Here is a 23,157-nt window from a genome sequence, read left to right on the forward strand (position 1 = left end):
CTTCAAGAATGTATTTAGATGCTACCCTCCTTCCAAAAGTCTTTTCTCATTTGCCCAAATGAGTGAGATCATGTTTGTCTGATGTTCTGCATCATTTATTGCATCCTGGCTTGTTATTTTCATCATCGCTTTATAATACCTGTGAGACTAGACTATATTTGATTACCTAGGAAGGTGGATGACATTATGAGTATCAGATGATGGTTTTTATACTCATCTATACATCTCTTTTGAAGTGCCTAAAACAATATTTTGCCCAAAGCTGGCCCTTGATAAATACTGGCTAAATCAAATTGAATTGAAAACCTCATAATAAGGGAAGAGAAAAATGTCCAAGAGAAAAGGAAACATTAATATTAACTCTTGAGAATGAATAGAGAAGTTGATGGGAACAAGAGCTTTGCAAAGAAAATTGATGGAAAGAAACTTAGAAGAAATGATTATTTGAGAATAAAATGATGATGATTTTCTGAAGTAGATGGTATGAATCTTATAACTTTTGAATTTTATTTTAGATATATTGCTTTGGGCCAATGAATATGGGTCAACTTAATTATTATCTGGTTACCAAGATGGTAACTAGATAACAAGATGCTTTGCATATATATTTATTTGAATCCATAATGATCTCTTCTTCAAAACTCTGAACCTCCTTTTTAGCCCTTTTGAGGGGTTTGGAAAAGAGGATCAGTGCAGGGAAAATAGTATAAGTCAACATCTCCAAACAAGCCACATTGCATCCACAATTCATATGTATTTCAACAGGGAGTTTTAAAGATATCCCAAAGAGATCCTACAGGTCTTCCCTTTTTGGTCTTTTAGAAATAAGAAAACCAAAATTTATTATTACAATACCAACAAATGCTTCTTCCTCTTCCCCTCCCTCCCCACTTTCCCCACCAACCTTTATTATTAACCAGTCTTTATTTTTAAAAAAGAGGCTTTTGCAACATCTATAATTGGATGTCAACTATAATCTTGCCTGCCACATTCACCAACTGCAAATTGTTGACAGCCATGTTATTAACCCCAGAAAACAGGGGTAGATAAACACCATACAAAATGGGGATAATTTGTGCTGCTGTAGCGGGCTTCAGGAGTTGCTGTAACTAAGAGTAATAGCTGATGACACAACAGCCCAGAAGTTGTTTCCAATTCACCATGCTGATTGGTCAGAATGTGGTAACCTTAGTGCTGAGATTGAACCTCCCCTCCCGCCCCCCTCCCTATTTTCCCCCACTCCAATTTGTGCTTCTTGAATATCCTCATTTTTTTTTTTTATAATGCCTTTCCCTGAATGGCACCTGTAAAGAACACCACCTTCATCCACCGAAGAGACTAACCTAGATAATTGAGTCTTTTCAAAGAACCCACAGACAGGTAGGTGGGTTTCTAGCAACTCCTTCAATTTTAGAGGCAAACATCACCTTCCAGCCTATTTTTTTTTTCCTTCAAGAGCAACTTTTTCTGTTGAGACCACAGAAAAATATGCTTGATGCCATAAAATGTATTCTTTCAAATGACTCCTTTCTCTTCTTAACATTTGCCACAGAAAATATGAAGGGAAAAGCTATCACAGTTTTGTTTGCAAGATATCACCTATTTGAAGGACACAAAATAATTCATAGTCACAAACTGTACACAGGAGTTGGTAGGGAACAATATATTTGAGGCCTAGAGTTAAAAAAAAGAATGGTTCCATTTTAAGGAAAATAATCATTGACAGAATGTATGAAATAAAATCAAGGGAATGTGATTGTTTTTTGGGCAGTGACAGTATCTGCTACAGGTCTAACAGAAGGACTAAGAGTAGAGTTATGGTAAGAGTTATGGTAAAGGAGGGAATGAAGGCAAAAACAGACATGCAGCATTAGTTTTTGCTCAGTATGCTCTTAAGACTTCTCTCCACAGCTTCATCTAATTCTTCCTCCAGTTCTTCCTTCTTGGACATCGCCAGCTTGGACTGGTAATCTTTTACTACTTGGTCTATGTAGGGGGCACTTTGTGTTCCATGCAGCATCAATGTCCATTCCTTCAGCACTCCCCTCTGTGGTGAGTTCCCAACAAACCCAATTTCCAGAATCCATGTCCCTCGGGCGTCTTCCCCCCAAGTGTGAGTGGTCATGAAAGGCCATTTGTCAAAACCCACCTTAGAGTCATCATCTCTTGGGCGCCGGCTTAGCAAAATGGATTTGGTACCCATTGGAGAGGTCATGTTAATGTTCAAGTCTCCTCTCCTTGTGGCATTCACTGTAATGACAGCTTGAACATGTTCAAGGTAGCGGACAAAATTTTCCTTTCCCTCACAAGCATCAGTTGTGAGCGTCAGAACCAACTTGTTGTTGGATGGTATTTTCCTGAGAGTGAAAATGACAATGAAATATATTAAACATATGTATGTATGATATTTAAGTATATATAAAATACATTAATGAAATATAATATTGGGCAAATAGAAGTAAAAATAGGATATTGAGTCATCCTCATGAGTTATTTCTTTTAAAATGACTTTTCTGAAAAGTTAAGCAATTCTGTTGGACAGAGACCATTTGAAGGGTACCTTTATTCTAAAAACTATTTAATAATAGTTGATTTTTACATAGCATTTTAGGGTTCATAAAAAGGTGTATAAGCATTAACTCCTTTATTACTCAGGATAACTTTATGAAATAGGTATTGCAGATATTATTTTCCCTATTTTACATTCTTTACAGATGGGGAAATTGACTTAGAGTGATTGACTGATTTATCCATGGCAAATGTCAGAGGGGAAATTTAAGCTGTTGTCTTTCCTATCTTATTTGGGTCAAATGTTCTTTTCACTTACTGCCTTTATATCATTCCCTTCATTTCCTAGCCCACATCTGATCTAAGGATTACAATAGCTTATTTTAGGCCACAGCAATGGAATAAACCAATTTAAAAAATCATTTCAACATTTTTACAGTCAAAAGTTCCGATAAAGGCCTCATTTCCAAAATATATAGAGAATTGACCCTAATTTATAAAAAATCAAGCCATTCTCTAATTGATAAATGGTCAAAGGATATGAACAGACAATTTTCAGATGAAGAAATTGAAACTATTTCTAGCCATATGAAAAGATAAAAAAAATCATTTCAGTTAATTAACTTACATTCATTCCATTCATTTGTGATACTAAATATTCTGAAGGCTGTAGGGTCCAGATGATTAATTCAATTAAAAAAACACACACATTTCTTTTCTATATCTCAATTGCCCTTAAATTAAAATAAAATAAAATAAAACAAATCTCTTTATATCTTGCAAGGCTCTCATTACTCTCATTCATCTGAAGCATATTTCTGAATCTAGTAATTCCTTTATCAGATTTTATTCTGTTGCTTGCTATATTGCTTGACCTTATTGTTTCCTTAGGTCTTTAATAGCAATGTTCCTTCTATTTTTTTTTCCTGAAAGTTGCAAAAGATCATGTGGGGAACAGAATAAGACATATATGAACAGCTTAGTGTTGCCATTAAATGCAAAACAAAATTAATCTTGGATCTGAATTATGTAAACAATGAATGGTAATTAGCCACATGGTATGTGAAAATGTTGCTATTAATACTACCACCAGTGCTACTACTAATAATCCTGACAGCAAGTTCAGCACTTTGTGCTTTGCACCATTTACATAGGTATTTTTGTTCTTTAAAACCTCAGCTGTTGTCACTAACTGGGAACATCATAAGGAGGATACTAGAAACAGAAGGCCACAGACTTTCAAGGAATTCCAGATTCAAGGAGTTACCCATGAAAAGGGAGAGATTCCAACAATAGAGAAATTATTTGGAAATTTGGGTGTTAACTGTGTTGTGTTTTTTTTTTTTTTTTTGACAAGTTGTGGACTGTCTGCCTTGGAAGAGCATCTAAGTCACTAAAATCCCTGGGGAGTTGAATTTCTTCTTCGGTTGGGAAGAGAGGAAACTAATGGAAGAACAGGACTGGAGGATAGAAGTTTTGGCTAGAGCAGGAGAGAGAGAAGAAAAAGGAACCATGGAGAGAAAGGAGATGGCAAAGTTTCCATGGCAGTCACTAGGTGACATCTGTAATTTTTCTTCTCAAACACTAGTCTCTAAGAGAGATTTTGAGAGGGGAAAGGTAAAGGGTCATAGCGAGGTAAAATTGTGTATATGTGTATTTTTAATCATGGATGTTTGCTTGGGTTTCTGGAAGCACTGAAGGAAACACACACATACACAGAAAAACTGAGGGTATTTATCCATTTTTCACCGGCTTATTTCATTTAGGTGTGACTAACACTTATTTCTAAGCATGTCCTTATATTTTGTTAAGGACTGAATCTGGCTGATCAATTCTTATTTCTCAAAAATGTCTGTGGCTAACCTTGTTCTTTACATCTCTTCTCAGTCGTTTGCTTACATGAGGATGCTAGACAGCTCTGAAAGGCACCTAAGAGAATTAACATTTCTAGATCAGGGTTGGGATCTCAGTCTCTGACCCCTCCTATTTCCTGATTCCATTGTTTTGGAGTTTTCTCTTTCTAACTGGGGGCACAATTGTGAACCATCCATATGTTTCATAACTGCATTTCTAAGAGCAGAATCACTATGAATTTAGGACCTTTAAATTTGCCTTAGTAGACCATGAGCTGATGCCTGTTTTGACCCCTACTAGTGACATGTGTTTCTTGCAAGAATGTTAAAGTACACAGCAGAAGCATCACATAAAAATTAAAAAAAAAAATTGACTACTTTCAGTCAAAACCTTAACTAGCAATTTTAGCACTTGGGGCCACTGTTACACTGGACAAATGGTAATTTAGGATTCTTATTTTGAAAATTATGTAAAATACCATTAAAACAAATTTCAGTTGAATGAGACTCTAGAACTAGTTATTTAAGTTTCTTGGCAGAGAGTTCCATAGAGCTTGGAGGTTGTCTTGTTCAAATGGACTAGATTTTGGGGTCTCAAGTTTTTTTCTGCTTTAACAGAGAAGTCTTTATAAGATTTCCATGTACATAGTGTTGAGAAGAAAAGGAAGCAATAGTTCATTGTCCTTCTTGGGACAAGCTGGCCTGTTTGGCTTGCAAAGGATGGACCAAAAAGGAAGATCCAGGGGGAAGGCTGGGAAGATTGGTATTTCTTTATTGAATGGAGGTAGAGAAAAAGTAGTTTGTGTTTTGCTATTTCGATAAGCAACTTAGAATCTGGTCCTTCCATCCTGTACTTTGGTCTTTTAAAGGCAAAGCTATAAGTTAGCTGTATCTCTAATACAGGTTAAGGTTTCAAAGAACTGAGTTCATTTTACCCATCAGTTTCCATTTGGGAGCCTAAGATCTTCAGATGAATAATACGAGAAGCTGAATATTGTTTGGCTTTTAGAATGAGTCAATCTGGTCCTGCCTTCATATTTGTTAATATACTCCCTTGCCACTCAAGATCATAGTGCATGTGGCAAGTTGATCAGAGATATCAGTTCCACACAGAGAGCCATAATTCTTCAGTATGAAGCTGGTTACTCTTGACAGAAACACTTGGCAATTTCTGTTTTCAACAGGGATGTGAGCTGATAAATGTTTAATAAATTTCCAAAAAAAAAAAAAAAAAGGATCAAGACATGTTTTTAAGTTTTGCTGATATTAGTAACATTTCCTTTTTCACTTTTAAAAGTCTAAACATCCAATAAACAATAAATCAAGCTCTAATACATAGTCTTTGCCAATACATTAAGTGTGAATGATCACAATGAAAATTTAACAATTGGTACTCCTGAATGGAGACCAGCTGGGTCCAGAAGACTTAGTGCTCCCCCCTATACTGTGACTTCAGTTTCTCATAATGGGGGGGGTTGGATAAGCATTTATTAAGCAACTTCTGTGTATTGGGCACAGTACTAAATGTTTTACAAATAGTATCTCATTTAGTCCTCTCAACAAACTGGGAGGTAGGTGCTATTATTATCACCATTTAATAGCTGAAGTAACTAACAGAGATTACATTGTGTGCTCAGTCACAAAGCTAATAAGAGCAGAGACTGGATTTGAAGATTTTCCTGACCCCAGGACCATTGCTCTGTTGCCATTCAGCTACTACTCTGAGGAGAGTGGATTTATTTTTCATTATTATTTCTATGTAGCTTTTGTCTATCAAGTTTATATCCAAATGGGGTATCACTGTCTGATGAAATCTTATTTTGACTGTTGTTGGGTTAAGTTTTTAATAATGTCCTTGCTTCTCACAATAATGAGGAGGCAGTCAAGCTGGCTGCAAAACTCAGCATGGATTCTGACTCCTGGAGGCCCAGATGTCTGGACATCCAAATACCTTGCTCTGGACATCTATTTTCTTTTTTTAATTTTAAAAAAAGAAGTTTATTTAAACAAGATGTTTGACTTGAAGGGAAAACTATCTAAGATTAATTTTTAATAGTAATTTATCCCTACTGAGATACAGAGATTGCCCTACAGAAATTGCTACATACAAAAAAGTTATAAAATTATTCTTGGTTTTATAATGATAAAAGAAAAATGTTGAGATTATCCAATCAAATAAGGTATGCAAAGATTGTGTGTGTGTGTGTGTGTGTGTGTGTGTGTGTGTGTGTGTTTATTGTTGTTGTTGTTGTTAAACAGTGAGGTCAAAATATCTAACTGGAATATAAAGATAAAAGTTGAATGAGAGAAATGCCCCAAATGGAGAAATGGGAGATTTTCCCCTCCCCATCTCCATTTGATGTTGATCAAAACATATCATGGAACATTTAGTTAAAAAATATACATTATATCTTTGCACATATACCAGTTTTTGATGTAAAGTTTTGGGAGAAGAGAATCAAAGAAGAGAAAAAAATATACTGTATTAGTCAGGATGCGTCTGAAGCAAATCTTAGTTTTCTAATTGTGAATGTATTGTGTTCCTTGGGAGCACAGTTTTGGAGTAGAGTTGCAGTTCTCTTCTGTCTGCTGCTGGAATACATCAAGTGTATCTTCATCCTCCATTTCCATTTGTGCAAGTGTGTCTGTTTCATTGATTGGTTGTCCATCAAATCGGAATCTCATTTGCCTTATTGATAAACCTTCTTGTTCACAATAGACTTTCATTAGTTTACTAAGTGGTGTGTGTCTCTCTTAATCTTAAACTGCACCACTGACCCATCTTGTCCTGTCACCTTCAAATTACTGTGGGGATTGTTTTCAGTCTTGACTCCTTCCTTAGGCTTTTCCTCGGTCATGACCAATCTGGGAGTATCCTCAGAAGCTGCTTCATAAAAGAGACACGTCTCCAATGGAAGGGGGTAGAGGCAGTCCTAGCAGCAGCAGGAACAGGAAGAAAATGATGAAGTTGAGGAGGAAGAGGAGGAGGACAAAGAGGAGGAGAAAAAAGAAGAGGAAGAAGAGAGGGAGAGGACAAGGAGAAAGAGGAGGAGAAGAAAGAAGAGAGAGAGAGAAGAGAGAGAGAGAAAAAGAGAGAGAGAGGAAGAAGAAGAACAAGAGAAAAGAAGGAGAAGGAGGAGGAGGAGGAGGAAGAGGAGGAGGAGGAGGAGAGGAGGAGGAAGCAGCTGTGGAGGAATTGAGGGTGGCCCCACATTTTGGGACAGTACTTTCAAGATCAGGATTCAATCATCCAATACTGTAGAATAGTTCGCTGAACCTGAGGCTGCTTTAGCTTTCTCATCTTTAAAATGGGGCCAATCCAATGGTCTATACTAAAAAAAATTTTTAAAGCACAAAAGGTAATCGAAAATAATTCTCACTGCGACAGTTTTCAGGCTAGTTGAGGTGACAACCAATTTAAGCATCATCTTGGATAAACAAGTGGGAGGGAAGTTCACACACAAGAAGAGAGGGATCCTTTTAGGCAATTGTGATCTGCCATACCAGCTTCTGGCAGCTCCTACATATGGCCAATTTCTGGGATCTTTCCAGCTTCTGGCTCACTGAAAGTGAGTGGGTGAATTCTGTGAAGGCCTTAAGAATGAAGTGCCAAGGAAACGTAGCAGCCCCTGTTCCCATAAACCAGACAGTCCGCAATAAAATATAAAAATATTCATGGTGAAAGATGATAATTTCCAAATATGGGGCAACTAGTGGCCTTGAATTCAGGTAATGATCCAAGGAGAAGTAGATGAGTTCAAATACTCTTTAAGAACTCAAATCTTCTAGATTTCTTCAACAGAATTTTAGAATAACTCTAAAAATTGACCTTTTATATGATTCTCACAAAGAACCTATGAGATAATGAGTTTTAAGCAGTATAAACACTGCGGTAGGGAGTTGGTGCAGTGAATAGAACCCCAGGCTTGGAGTCAGGAGAAATCTGACTTCAGGTACTTATTAGCTGTGTGACTCTGGGCAAGTCACTTAACCCTATTTATTTTAGTTCCTCACATGTAAAATGAGCTAAAGAAGGAAATGGCAAACTACTCCAGTATCTTTGCCAAGAAAACTCCAAATGGAATCCCAAAGAGTCAAAAAGAATTGAAAAATGACTAAACATCAAAAACAACAAAAGCAAAACTTCCATATTACAGATGTGGAGATGGAGGTAGACTGGCCTGCCCCTAAAACAGTAAGTTAGTTAATGGTTGAGCTAGGTTTTTCTGGCCTCTCCCAAGTTGGGAAATACAAAGAATGGATTGCTTTCCTCCGGGTACTTTCCAACTCTCTGGGTTTCCCAAAGTAGCAGCGCCTCTCAGATATGTAAAATAGTGAGCAGACATTATTATGGTTATGCTAAGAATGGCCAGAGAAGCTTCGAGTCTTCTGCCTGTAATGAGCTTCCTGCCCTTCCCAGATAGCTGAGCCGGGCTAGCCTGAACAGCTTAATGAGGACAATGACGCATGAGGCAGGATATCCTGAAGCTGTGTTCTTGCTATGAGTAATACTGCTCATCTGGGGATAAATTATGGGGACTGTAATGCATCACTAATTACTTTGCCAAATGGAATAACTACTATGAAAAGAAAGGTTTCAAAACACAAGCTAAAAAAATCTTTTTTTCTGTCTACAAAATATGATTAGAGTAGTTATCTTCTGTGGATACACATTGAAAGCCCATTTATAAAATCAATGAGCTGAGAGACTGATACAAACATGACTTGGTTATATCAAAAATGGAAAATGTTTATTTGCACTTCCATAGGCAGTTGGTGGTGCAGGGGATAGACCCTGGACCTGCGGTCAAGAAAACCTGAGTTCAAATCCAACTTCATATACTTATTAGCTGTATGATCCTGGATAAGTCACTTAATTTCTGTCTGCATGTAAAAATAGCTCCCTCTCTCAGGGTTGTTGTGAGGAAAAAGTGAGACAATATTGTAAAGTTATTGATATGCCTTAAAGTGCTACGTGAATATTAGCTATGGTTATTATTACCTTCTTCAGGATGAGACAAAGATTTGTCCCTGGGCTGACAAAATCAGATTGTTCTGACTCTTACTGGGTGACTGTAGGCAGGTTACTTGATCTCTCAGTTTCCTGATTTATAAAAGGAGTTAAGAATCTTTAAACCATCTACTTCACAGAGTTATTGGGGGAAGGACCTTGAAAACTGCAACTCTTCTCCCCCAAAGCACAAAAATGTCCCTAGCATCAAGACCACTACTCTATTCACCGTACCACCCAGTACATCTTCTGCCCTGAATCTTCATGGTTCCAATGAGGGACTGGGTTGGCTGCTCCCAATATGGGATTCCTGATTCCTTGAAATCTTTAGTGTTCTCTTTCTCTGGAAATTAACTTGCATTTATTTATCTGTGTGCTTGTTACATGCCCCAGTATAATGGAAAATAAGGGGAAAAGCATGATGATTTCCTGGCTGATAACTGATGCAGAGTAGAGGAGAGCACTGAGACCAGCTCCTCCAAACTTCTTGTGGGGGCAAGGAGTCTGATCTGATTAAGGTCACTTAGTAAGTATCAGGCAGGATTTGAACCTAGGTCTGAGTTCAAGAGACAGTTTTCTTACTGTATTACACAGGACACTGAGGACCAGGAAGTTAAAATAATTTGATCAAAGTCATTCAGATACGAAATGGTAGAGGCAGAAATTTAAAGCCAGGTCCTATGATCCCCAAAGTATTGCTCTACAAAGTATTCTTCCTAGGCAGGCATCTCTCTCTCTCTCTCTTTTCTTTTTTTTTTCTTTCTTTCTTTCTTTCTTTCTTTCTTTCTTTCTTTCTTTCTTTCTTTCTTTCTTTCTTTCTTTCTTTCTTTCTTTCTTTCTTTCTTTCTTTCTTTCTTTCTTTCTTTCTTTCTTTCTTTCTTTCTTTCTTTCTTCCTTCCTTCCTTCCTTCCTTCCTTCCTTTCTCTTTCTTTCTTCCTTCCTTCCTTCCTTCCTTCCTTCCTTCCTTCCTTCCTTCCTTCCTTCCTTCCTTCCTTCCTTCCTTCCTTCCTTCCTTCCTTCCTTCCTTCCTTCCTTCCTTCCTTCCTTCCTTCCTCCCTCCTCTCTCTCTGTTCACACAGGGAATAATACTCTTTCATGTGTGTATTTTGCCCAAAGAAATATAACTTTTGATCACCGAAAGCTTGTTAGGTATCTTGAGATTTTTTCTCTAGGGACCTACAGCTGCTAAGTGTCTAAGACAGGATTTAAACTCACGTTTTTCTGTCTCCAAATCTAGCACTCAACATCCTGCACCAATTATTGAGGTTCTTTCTTCCTCATTCTAGACAATCTTCCTCTCTTAATGTAGTCTAAGATTACATTGGTCAGATATTGAAGCACCTCCAAAGTTATTTCTGCATTGTAATGAAGGAAGCTCTTTCACATGCAGGGAATAAAAAGTACACTGACACCTTCCAAATGTCACTGATGGTTTATGCTCCTTAGTTTCTTGGGGGGCTTATTACCATTGATGGAAGTGAACAGACATTCACCCTTACTCACTCAGGCTCTTGTACTGAACCTCCGACACAGTGGAATCTCTCAGGGACCGTCTTCCAGTCTTTAGCCATTTTCACCATTGCTCCTGCATCAAGAACCCCATAACCAAACAAATGATTGAACTCCAGGCCAACCCCATTCCTCCGCCACTGATGGACCTCATCGTGAAGCTGGTTCCTTTTGGATGTGAGCACAGTCAGGTGCTGCATGTCTCTCCATGTGAGTTCCCTACTGGAGAAGGAAGACAGAGAAAGGATGTCAGGGCTGGAACTCTAGATACTTCTTTCCTAAAAGGTCATGTCATGATAAAGTAGGACAAGCAAATGACAAAATCACATCATCTCTGAAAATCTACCATTCACTGACAATGCGCTCAGCATTTTCTATTTCCGAAAATGTCTTTGATTTTAAGAATTCTCTTTGACAGTAGGCAGAAGTCAAATAATTTTTGCAATTAAGAATAGGATTAAAAGCTATTGAATTTGCCAAGATGGTAGATAAGAAGTGGCCCAGCTGAACTTTTTCTATATTCCCTTCCAAACAACTATAAAATAACACATCACATCAAATTTTGGAGCATCAGAGACAAGCTCAGGGTCAGACATTTTCATGACTTAAGAGAAATTAGGAAGTTGGCAGAAGTTTATGACACTGGGATGGAAATCTATCTGAAACCCACATCCAAGGTGGCAGCAACAATAGCCACAGCAGCAGTTTTGGAAGCTTTCAGCTCAGGAATAGTAAAGAGGTTGGACAACTGTCTGAAAGAGATTACAAGGGACCCTTGTTGGTATTGGGTACAGTTGTCACTGATTGGCAACTCTATTGTCCATATGCAGTTCTGGGGTCACAGTTCCAGGGCAAAGGGGAGTGTTGGTAGTTGGTCACAAGGGATCAAGGAGTTTGGTCACAGTTCCAATAAAAAAGAGTACTAGTGCTTGTGCTTCAGGGAACTAGGGGCCCTTCCTGGGTAAAAACCAGAGAACAGACCAGAAGGCTTCTCTCCCAGGATCATACCAATTTGGAAGCACTAAATCTTGCACAGTCTCAGAACTAGTTCTGAAAAAAGCAGGAGGAAAAAGCCTGAAGCTTGGGGCAGTGATTCTCTATTTCCAAGTGAACAGTCTAAGTTGAACATAAAGTGCAAAGTCAAGAAACAAGATGGGAAAAATGAGCAAAAAACAACAAAACAATAAGAATTTGTCTATAATATCTACTTTGATGATAGAGAAGACCAAAGCATAAACTCAAAAGAAGGTAACAATGTGAAAACAGTTATTAAAAAAGCTTCAAAGAAAAATGCTGATTGGACCCAAACCCAAAAGAAATGCAAGAAAATTATGAAAAGAGAAATAGCAGCTTGGTAAAAGAAACACAGAAAAATACTGAGGAAAATAGCACCTTAAAAAGCCAGAATTGGCCTAATGGTAAAAGAGGCAGAGAAATTCACTGAAAACTAGTTAAAAAGAACAGGGGTAATAATCATGATCTCAGAAAAAGCAAAGGCAAAAGTAGATCTAATTAAAAGGGGTAACCAGGGAAGCTACATTTTGCTAAAATACACAGACAATAAAATAATATTAAATTTTTTTACAAGTTTCTATGATAAATGCCCTTATTTCTCTAACATGTACTAAGTATAAAACTGAGTCAAATTATCAAATTAAGAGCCATTCCCCAACTGATAAAAATGGTCAAAGGATATAAATGGGCAGTTGTCAGAAAAAAAATCAAAACTCTTTATAGCCACAAAATGCTTTAAATAACTACTGACTAAAGAAATGCAAGTTAAAACAACTCTGAGGCACCACCTCACACCTATCAAAAATGACAAATGCTGTAGGGGACGAGGGAAAAATAGGTACAGCAATGAACTATTTGTGGAATAGAGAACTGCTCCAACTATTCTAGAGAATAGTCTGAGGCTGTGACCAAAGGACTATAAAACTGTGAATACCTTTTTGCCCTAGCAATACCACTAATAGGTCTATACCCTGAAGAGATCGAACAAAAGAGGAAAGGACATATAGGTTAAAATATTTATGTAGGTTCTTTTTGTGGTAGTAAAGAATTGGAAATTGAGGGAATGCTCATCATTTGGGGAATGGTTAACCAAATTGTGTCATATGATTGTGATGGAGTGCTATTGTGCTGTGAGAAATGAGAAGGGGTGGATGGGTTCAGAAAAACATGGCAAGTGAACTGATGAAAAGTGAATTGAGAAGATCATTGTAGATAATAATAACAAAGTTGTAATCATGATCAACTGTCGAAGACTTGGCTGCTCTGATCAATATAATGATCCAAGACAATTCCGAAAGAACTACTGAACTCTGAGTACAAACTGAAGTATAATTTTACTCTTTATTTTTCTTGCTTTTTTGAATTATGGGTAATATGAGAATATGTTTCACATGATTTCACATGTATGAATGATATAATCTTATTTGCCTTCTCAATGGTGGTAAACGAGGTAAGAGGGAGGGAAAGAATTTAGTACACAAAATTTAAATAGAAAATAATGTTGACAAAAAATTCTGTCAAAACACACTCAAATGCATTGGTCTAGAGTTCTGAACTATAGTTAATGTTACAATGTTCATTTAATCTTAAAATTGGCTTTTAAGAAAGAGCTACAAAAAAGGACAATGGTTATTTTGAAAGTCCAGAGAACTTCTTGGACATGTGAATCTTAGAGACAACACTGTATGGTGTTTATGTGCATCCTGATGTGTCCTTTCAAAGCACTTTGTAATTTATTAATACTTTTAAAGATAAATTGTAGACAACTGCTTAGCAAACCATGCTACATGGTCATAGAGCTAGAAAGTGTCAGAGGCAGTATTTGAACCCAGATCTTCTGTGGCAGCTCTCTCTGCCTCAAGTTTCTCCCCATTGCATAGTATTCTCCACACTTCTGCCAAAGCAATTTTCTTTAATTACAGATCTGACCGTATGACTCCCTTATTCCATCAGCTCCAGTGGCTTAACTTTTAAACCCCCACACATAATGAATGCACCATCTTTTCCTATTTTCATTACTCTCTCTTCCACACTGTGATGCAGCCAAACTAACCTTCTCTCTGTTTCTTGCTCACGAAACTGCATTTCTTGACTGCATTGGAGGTCCTCCATGTATGGAATATATCTCATATATTGCTCCATGAAGCCTTTATTTCACTTGCCAGTATTCTCTCTCTCAAACTATCTTGTTGTGTTTGTGTGTGTGTGTGTGTGTGTGCATATGTATGCAATTATGAATTTAACTAAATTCTGAATTTCTTTTTTAGGCCCTTCTTGTCTCTCCTATTAGCATAAAAACTCATTGTAAGATTATTTCATTCTTTATACTTACATCCTCAAAAACTAGCAGCATAGACAGGCCTAATAAATGGGCACTCAATTCAAATCAATTCAAAATTGATTGATTCTTGACTCCAGGTCCAGGCCACTGGAATTTACATAAACTATGCATAACTAGAATCCATTTTGCTCTTAAAAACTTAACTCTGACAAAAATACTTTGACTATAATTTCCTTATATTAAAAAAAGTTAAATATGTTTTTGGAATGTGAATCTGATTTTGGTAAATATTGTACCTATTATCTTTCACCTGAAATCTATTTCTTTTTCTGACTTTTCTATTTTTATTGATCATTTATTTAATGTTCCATATTTGAAATCTTGGTATTCTCTCATTAAACTCTAAACTCCTTTGAGGGTAGAGACTTTTCACTCTTTTCCTTTGTTGTCCCTAACTTTCTTAGCATAGTTCCTGGCACATTATAACCATTTAATAAATACTTGCTAATTGATTCTCTTGATATTTTCTCCTTCTTCTCAAATCACTTGCTATAAACTGTCAGTTCTGTGCCCTTGATGTATTTTACTATTTATTCCCTTCTTTCCAAACTCCTTAGTACTAATATACTCTGTACTAATGTACATACTAATGTAATACTCTAACATTTCTTCCCATCTTCACTCTTTCCTCCTACTATCAATTCTTTATACTTTTATCATCTCCTTTTCCATCATATCACTCTTGTAATCAAAACTTTTCAATAATTCCTTATTGTCTACCAAGTAAATTTCAAACTACTTAGTCTGGCACTAAAAAATCTCCACAATTAGGCATTTTTATATCTGTCTACCTTTGATAAAACATCCCTGAAGACATTCTATGCTTTACCTAATTTGGCCTACTGTTTAATTCAAAATTTATACAAACATTTATTTTAATATGTTCTTGTTGTCTTTTCCATTAGCATACAAACTAAATTTCATTCTTTATACTTTCATTTTATCTTCCATTTCATCTCCCTCATTGAACAATGAATGGAAAAAATTTCAAAAAAAATCTTTGCAAACATAATGCTTTGGCCAGACAGGCAAATTCCCACATCAGCCATGTCAAACTGGACATGTTTTCCATCTTCTGCATATGACCTACACTTTCTGTTCCATAAGCCTTAAATGTTTTCCTCTAAGTCAGTTGAATTCTAATTAAACCTTTAGAACCCAATGTAAACACCATCTTCTCAATGAAGTCTTCCCAGATTGCCACAGTCAGTAATGATTATTCCTCCAGGGACCTCATGTTGCACTTTATTTGCTGCTGCCTTATGCCTTCATCACTTTGTATATGTTGTGGTGTAGTTGAGTTTCAATCAGCCCTGGTGAAAACAGAGCCCACATGGATGAAATTATAGATTCACAAAACATTGAAATATAATTATTTCTTTATGAGTCATTTCTCCTTAAGTTTCCTGAGAACAAGGACTATGTTTTAGCTCAATGTTTCATCTCCCCAGAATCTACCACAGATACTTCATAAACATTAGTTTAACTCAACACAACTGAAATATTAAAAAAAGTTTTCTTTTGGGAGCATCTGGGGACACTGAAAGATCTACTGTTGAGGATTCTGGACGAAGGAGAATCAGGCTGGAACGGAAAGGAGAACACAACTTAATCAGGGAATTCAGGGAGAAGTCCAGGAATAAATTGCACTTGATTGGTTGGGAAGGGTCTCAAAAGCTAAAGAAATTCACTAAAACTCTTCTGGGCTGTTTACTTACATTTAAGATAAAGGGCTTGACTTTGATGACCATGATGGCTCCTTCCAAATATAAACACAAACACACAAACACACACACACAACTACATAGAGGATAAATTGAGATGAATGGTAGATAGAAGACACTAGAATTAAGAGGAATCAGGAAAGTTTTTTTTAGTAGAAGATGAGATTTTAGTTGGAACCTAAAGGAAGTCAGAGAAGCCAGGAGGTGGAGATGGGAATGAGACAGTTCCAAGTATGGGGAAAACCCAGTGAAAATCCTGGAGTCTGGAGATAGAGGGCCTTGTGAGGAGTCCTTGGGGGACAGTGAGATGTTAGAAGACTGGAAAAGTAGGAAAGAGCTATTGTGAAGAGCTCTGAATGCCAGAGGGAATTTTATATTTGGTCCCCAAAGAAATAGGGAACCACGGCTGCTTTTGAATGAGGAGAGGGGCAGGACTGATATTACATATGACTTCCTTTCACTCATTTTGTATTTCAGAGAATTTGATCTACTTGTAGCGCTCCAAACTCGGGATCCATTCTCCTGACTTCATAAAGTTTTTCTCCCAGGTCTCTACTTCTCTCTTAGGTTCTCTTCAAGAAGGTCCATGTCTGATGCCATCTCCTGTAGGAAGTTGTTCCCGATTCCCTTAGTGGGATCCTTCTCTCTCTGGCATAAGTTATAATGTCTGTGCTTATCTGTTGACATGCTATATCCCCCCCCCCCCAATGGAAGCTCCTTGAAAAAAGGATTGTTTTTCTTTTTGTCGTTATAGGGACTCCCATATAGTTGATGCTTAAAAATGGAGTTTGGACAAGCCTTTGAACCCTTGCTTGAAATAATTTTTATGGTCACACATTTGTACTGGAAGGAATTGCTAAATTTCACTCATAGGTTAGTGAACATGAAGATGCATTCCCTCCCACTCAAATGCATGGCCACATGGTTGGGGATCTGTGAACCCCAGGCTAAAAAAATGCCTAGACAGATAACCTCTAAGGCTTCTTCTAGCTCTAGATTCTCTGTTTATATGATTTGCTCCAAGGAGGAGTCTTGAAGATAAGGGATGACTTATCCAGAGACTAGAGTCACCAGAGGGAGCCCTAAGCCCTTGGGTAGTACCCATGATGGCATATAGCATGGGCAGTGGCTCCAAAACTTCCCCCAAAGCTTACCCCAAAGCTTACATTTTCTCCCTTGGCTTTGAATTAATAAGTATAAAATTCAGAAAATTTGACATACACTATGCCTAAATAGATATCTTTTTTTTCCTACTTCCCCACAGTTTGAGGTCTCTCCTTCCTAATTCTTTCTCCATGATAATGATGAAAGCTATTCCATTAAATTTCCCTGGAGCCCAATTAAAAACTGACTCCTGACCACCAAGGCAGAAAGAAACATTTAAGAGCAGCCTGATTATTTTTGGCTTCAGCTGGAGATTGTGAGGCATTTGGGAGAGTGTTCACTATTAAAATCATAGAAATAGCCTATCAGACCAACTTCCTTCTGCCTGATGAGACCTGGGATTCACATGAAATCTTTAATCCTCACATCACTCTTTCTATGAAGAAGTTATATTCAACTAGAAGAAAATGGTTTCAAAGAGACTGAATCATTTCCAGCCCCCTGCAAATGTGCCTTTTTAAGTGAAGCAGGCCACTTTTTCAAATGCCAAAGATAGTTTAATTGGAGATAGCTCCGGAACATGGAAAGTTATACTTTGCAATAGTCCCAGGCTAAATTTTCAGGCCATATGTAGGGCAGCTGACCCGTCTTTTGTGACTGACTGCCATGAGTCAATTATGATACAGATGGTAGAAATAAGTGAATTAACAGAAACCACATATTCTCCAAGTTGAATGGGACTTCAGAGACCATCTGGTCCAGTCTGTACAATATCCCCAAAAGGGGTCATCCAGACTTTGCTTGTAGACCTCCAGTGAGGAGGAATCCAGTACTTAGTCAGTCAAGAAGAAAGGCTTCTTTTTCAATTTATATAATTTGTATTTTACAGTCTACTTCTTTTTCATTATATAATTTGATTTTACATCACTTTTATATCTAAATATAGCCTTCCTCTTGCTTGCCCTCCTCCCCCAAACCATCTCTGTTAACAGGAAATGATTCTTGTAGAATAGATTTGAGCTTATTTTTTAATGAAGTCATTACCTTTCTTTTATGCCCTACTCTAGAAATAAAGTTCATGCTACATTATGGACACTCAATATACTCTGTTAAATTCCTTCCCATTGTGTACTATTCAGCTTAAATGACACCTCCTCCAGTAATCCTTCCCTGATCTACCAGTCAAAGAATCACTTTTCTAGCTTTGCCCTTCAAATAGTCCTTTGCTTTTTTCATGCATTTACCACATATATCTTTGTATTGTAAGTCTTTGTGCATGTATCACGTCTCTTTGTAAGTTCCGCCCCAGCACAGTAGGCTCAAACATTGCTACTGAGAAGGGGGGAACTTACGAGGAAGACCATTGTCCTGGGACATGATGGACTTGTTTTCTCTGTTCTTGGCTCTACTTTCTCCTACCTGCCTGACCTGCAGCTCCATGAGGCTCAGGGCATTTATTTATAAAATGAGAAAGCTGGGCTAACAAAAACATTTTCTAAAATTCCTTCCAATCCAAAATCCTTCCATCTTGTAAACTTGGCATAGTATTTGGGTTGTCTGGATGCCAGCTATACTTATATTTACAGTATCTGTCCAACTGTAATCTCCTCTTGCCTGGACTACTGCAGTAGCTTCAAAACACACACACACACACACACACACACACACACACACACACACACACACACACTCACACACAACCCATACACATATACACAGTGCAATATAATATATGTATATACACATATAATATATACATACATATATATGTGTATGCTTGTAGAAATATACACATTATATGTATATATCTTATCATTCACTTATATTTTTATATAATTTAAATTACCCCTTTATCCCTTCCTTTCTCTTTACCAGAGATTTATCTCTAATAGTTTTAATCATTGCCTCCTGTCTTAGAGGACCTAGGTTCAAATATTGCCTTTGTCACTTATTATTTCAGGGACCTTAGGCAAATTCCAACCTCTCCGGAGGTTCCTCATCTGTAAAAGAAGAGGTGATTGGGTAAAATGGTCTATAAGATTTCTTCTAACTAACCCTAACCTGGCTTTCATTTACCTTTCTACTTCCTTTATTTCCTTTCTCTGCTCTGTTTTTCTGGTACCTGTACAAGGCTATTTGACTTCCTTTGTACAATGGTAAAGGGATGGCCACCTCGGACAAGAAATAAACCACGTCTAGATTCCATCCTTTTCTTAGAACTCTCTATACTCCCTCCCACATATCACTTTGAGCTTCACGCAGTTTCTTACATAGATGATCTCTCATTTGAACTTCTTAGTAGCTATTACCAATATCATTTTCTCCATTTTCAGGTGAGGAAATAATCAGAGATGTTAAATGATTTGCACATTGTCAGCTAAGTATTATATTTGAACAGAATTGAACTTAGTTCTTTCCAATTCCAAATCTTAACATTGTTCCATTCTCTCTGCTGCATTTTAAAGATTAATTTGAGTTTAGGTGGATGGTTTCATGCAAAAGGTAGAATATGGCCTTAAAGGAAGAGGGGTAAGATAGAGATTTTAGATAGAGGGGTAAGGAGAGAATTCTGGGTAAGGAGAGTGATTTCAATAAGTCTTGGAGTGGAGGAGTCCCACATGCTAGAGAGACCACAACATATAATCCCAAAGAGTCATGTGTGTTTTTTGTTACTAGTTACTAGCTAAGATTACCCCAAAGGCACCCCAAACAGAAACTGATCTTCCATTTCTGGGGCCTGCCAAGCTATAACTCTCAGGCTTGTTTTCCATCTCGGTCTGAGGAACAGCTTCATAAACAGACAGGCAGATGTGTTTGAATCAGCTCTGTAGAATTGATACTGGGCATATCTATTGTTTACATACTTAGCCTCCAGCGCCAAGGCAAACACTCCAGCAGCTTCGGGGGCGGCAGCTGATGTTCCCGAATGACGCAAGGTACAGTTGCCGTACAAATCCGTGGTCGCCTAGGAGGGAAGGGGGAAACCATGAGCAGAACAATGACAAACTGAAATGCTTTCCTGAAGCCTGAGCACAAGAGAAGTGAGAGAAATGGGGCTCTTTGGGAATAATTTTACATCTTTTTCATTCGGTCAATATTTACTTTCCTTTTTTAAAAGAAAGGTTTGAATTTGCAATAATGGGAAATTAAAAATGCCCAATTTCAAGGGTATTTAGTTTGGTAGGGCATCAAAATTAGGTAATAAAATGCCATTTTTGGGGTGCTTTAAAATTCACAAAGTACTTTTATAAAGATCATTTCATTTAAGCCTTATAGCTGCTCCATGAGCTAGGTACTACAAGGATTTTTATGCCCATTTTATAGGTAAAGTGAGGCTGAGAGAGGTAGAGTGATTTGCTTAGGGCCAAATGGCTAATATGTGTCAGTGGTAAGCTTGGAACAAAGGTCTTCCTGACTTCTTGTATAGTACTTTATCAGTAATAAGGGCCTTTTAAAATCAAGTATCCACATGAAATCCAGAAGGTAAATCTGGTTTCTTCTAAGTTGATCTGGGTCAAGTCAACTAAGTGAGCCATTCTAGGTAAGTCATCTCAGGAAGGGGTCTAATAAACTGAGTTTCAAAGAATTTTCATGTAGAGAACTGAACCCTACCCTTCTTCCCAATTTGAAAGACTTTATTTTAATTAAAATTATAGATAAGATTTTAGACATCCTATCTTTCCTGGTGCTCTGTAGATGGCAATATTTGGCAGACGGTGTTAAAAGAGGGCAGAGGCATTCCCCCCACTTCCCTCTACTTAAACTAATTCTGTTTCTGAAGTCACATTGCCTTCATTTTCAGAAAAAGTTAATGGATTTGTGAAATATCCATAGAGAAAAGTATCATTCCAAAGATGTAGAACTATGGGGGCAAAAGCTTCAATTTTTTTCTCTTTAACCCAACAACACTCAAAATTTAAATGCCTATTACTAAAATAAAGCATGACTAAAAAGTTACAAGTGCAAAATAACAGTAACTCATATTTCTACTGAGTTTTATAGCTTTTTCCTCTCAACACCCCAATGAAATAGGTAAAATAATTATTACTATTATGCCCATTTTTTTGATGAGGATATTGAGGCTACAAAAATGTTGAAGTAATTTTCCCCAAGGTCACACTGTTCTGTGGCCAGTGCTAGAGCTCTCATTTTCTGATTCAAAGTTTATTTCATCTCTCTAACAAGTCTCTAGAGTATACACATTTCTATTTCTAAATCCAGCCTGGAAAAAAGACAAACATTCTACTATAGATAGGTAACAGAAATGATTCAAAATCCTTTATTTTCTTTTATTTTGCCATGCCTTCTAGTAAGCAAATGATTGAGAGCTTGTTCCTCTCCCATTAATCTTCACTTCAAATCAGACTCCATAATAAAGCTGCAATGCTAAATCTGTAATATCTCAATTATACTCCTAGCCAACAAAAGCTATGCCAGGAACGCAGGATCAGCACTTTGCAGCAAAATGAGCCCCTGGTTCTGAGATACAGCTCCTGCATTGATCTTTTGGATGTGAAAGCTCTTCCCTCTTTTGCAATAATATCACTATGGAGCATAATCTCAAAAAGCATCCCCCCAATCTGAAATCTGAGATTCTTATAATGACTTTGACCTGTATGCTTCTGTGTTTTATGTGTCTGGAGACAAGCCAGACAAGCCTTTCTCTTGGAGATTTATCTTCTATGAAAAACAGCATTCCACTCATTGAATACTGATAAATGTGCTTCTTTTCTTTTCAAGGAACTCTTACCTTTCTCCTAATCCCCCCAATACACTATGAAATTTGTTTGAGGAAATAGAAACATTGCTACATGGGTAGATCTAATACATATAATGGGGGGCTTTTTTAGAATTAAAGAATGTTAGGAAATCATTGGATCAAAATGTAAAGCAATAATTGGAATAGAGACACAGAAAGAGCTATATTGACACAGAAGATACTGCCTGTGTTACCTTGGACAAGTACCCTGATATGGAGTATAGAGTGCTGGAAAAGGAGTTGGGAAGAACTTTTTTCAAATCTCACCTTAGACACTTTGCTAGATGTGTGATACTGAACAAGTCTTTAGTCTCTCTGAAATTCAATTGACTTATCTGTAAAATTAGGCAGATGGCTCAAGGGATAAAATACTGGGTCTAGAATCAATATTCCTTTTAGCTCTAAGTCTATGATCCTATGACCATTCTGTGCCTCAGTTTACTTATTTTCAAAATGAGGGTTTTGGACTAAATGAGTTTGAACGTCCCTACCAATTTCAAGACTCTCTGAATCTATAATCCTACAGGATGTTCAAAAAGCCTTCATATGGTTTTAAGGTATTAAAACTCTTTTGAAGACATTTTCTAGCTATATGACTCTGGATAAATCACCTGTCTGCCTCAGTTTCATCAACTATACAATGGGGACCATCATCCAAATCTTAGGGTTCTGTAAGGATCAACTGAGAAATGCCTGATTTTTAAAATCTATCATTGTTATAAACTGCATTAGATGGATTTTTAAAGTCATATAACTATACTTCACTCAGGCCATCTTCTCCATTTCCTTTTAATGTCAAGGGAGATTCTATCTCTAAATTACCACTAGATTTTTAGAACACCATGGTTTGATTAAGAAGATACCTATTAGTTAAACCTATACAAAACAGTGCTAATATATGTCTACTTCTTCTCTTGCTTGTTTCTTCAGAACTGTGTGTATAAAATTGGTAATAAATGTCCTAATTCTCTGATTGGCTCAGAGTGGTAGTGTATGATGGAATTAAGATGAGTGAATTTTACAAATCTGTCACTGGGGTAGAGATTAAAAACCCAAAGTTTCCTAAAAAAAGGCACTTGTGGTGTTAACATTTTTGACATGTGATGCTCTATCTGGTAAAAGCATTTGCTTTTTGCCCAAGATGCAAACCCCAAGTTCCCACTTTGCGGGTAGGGTGAACAGTGTTATCCTCATAGCATCTGTTCACCTTCAAGAGAAGTGTCGAGTAGGGGGAGATAATGATATCTTAGGCTGCTGTACAGCTTTCTTTCAAAGAGCTTTCAATCTATGTTTTTGTATTTTAATTACATTGATAGAAATGTTTATTCCTGGAC

General features: G+C 37.2%; 1 protein-coding gene and 1 pseudogene across 1 annotated transcript in view; both read right to left on the reverse strand.

The window, feature by feature from the left end:
- Positions 1-1,648: 1,648 nt before the first annotated feature.
- PCSK2 (proprotein convertase subtilisin/kexin type 2) overlaps positions 1,649-23,157 on the reverse strand; it is a 295,115-nt gene continuing 273,606 nt past the window's right edge. Inside the window, exons 10-12 of the mRNA XM_074287811.1 lie at positions 19,929-20,029; positions 10,876-11,103; positions 1,649-2,357 (exon numbers count right to left, since the gene is read on the reverse strand). The gene's annotated coding sequence lies outside the window, so the exon portion shown is untranslated. The remainder of the gene's footprint in view (positions 2,358-10,875; positions 11,104-19,928; positions 20,030-23,157) is intronic.
- Positions 6,584-7,372, reverse strand: LOC141553305 (small ubiquitin-related modifier 2 pseudogene; annotated as a pseudogene).

Source organism: Sminthopsis crassicaudata, chromosome 2 (genome assembly GCF_048593235.1).
Source record: "Sminthopsis crassicaudata isolate SCR6 chromosome 2, ASM4859323v1, whole genome shotgun sequence".
NCBI lineage: Eukaryota > Metazoa > Chordata > Mammalia > Dasyuromorphia > Dasyuridae > Sminthopsis > Sminthopsis crassicaudata.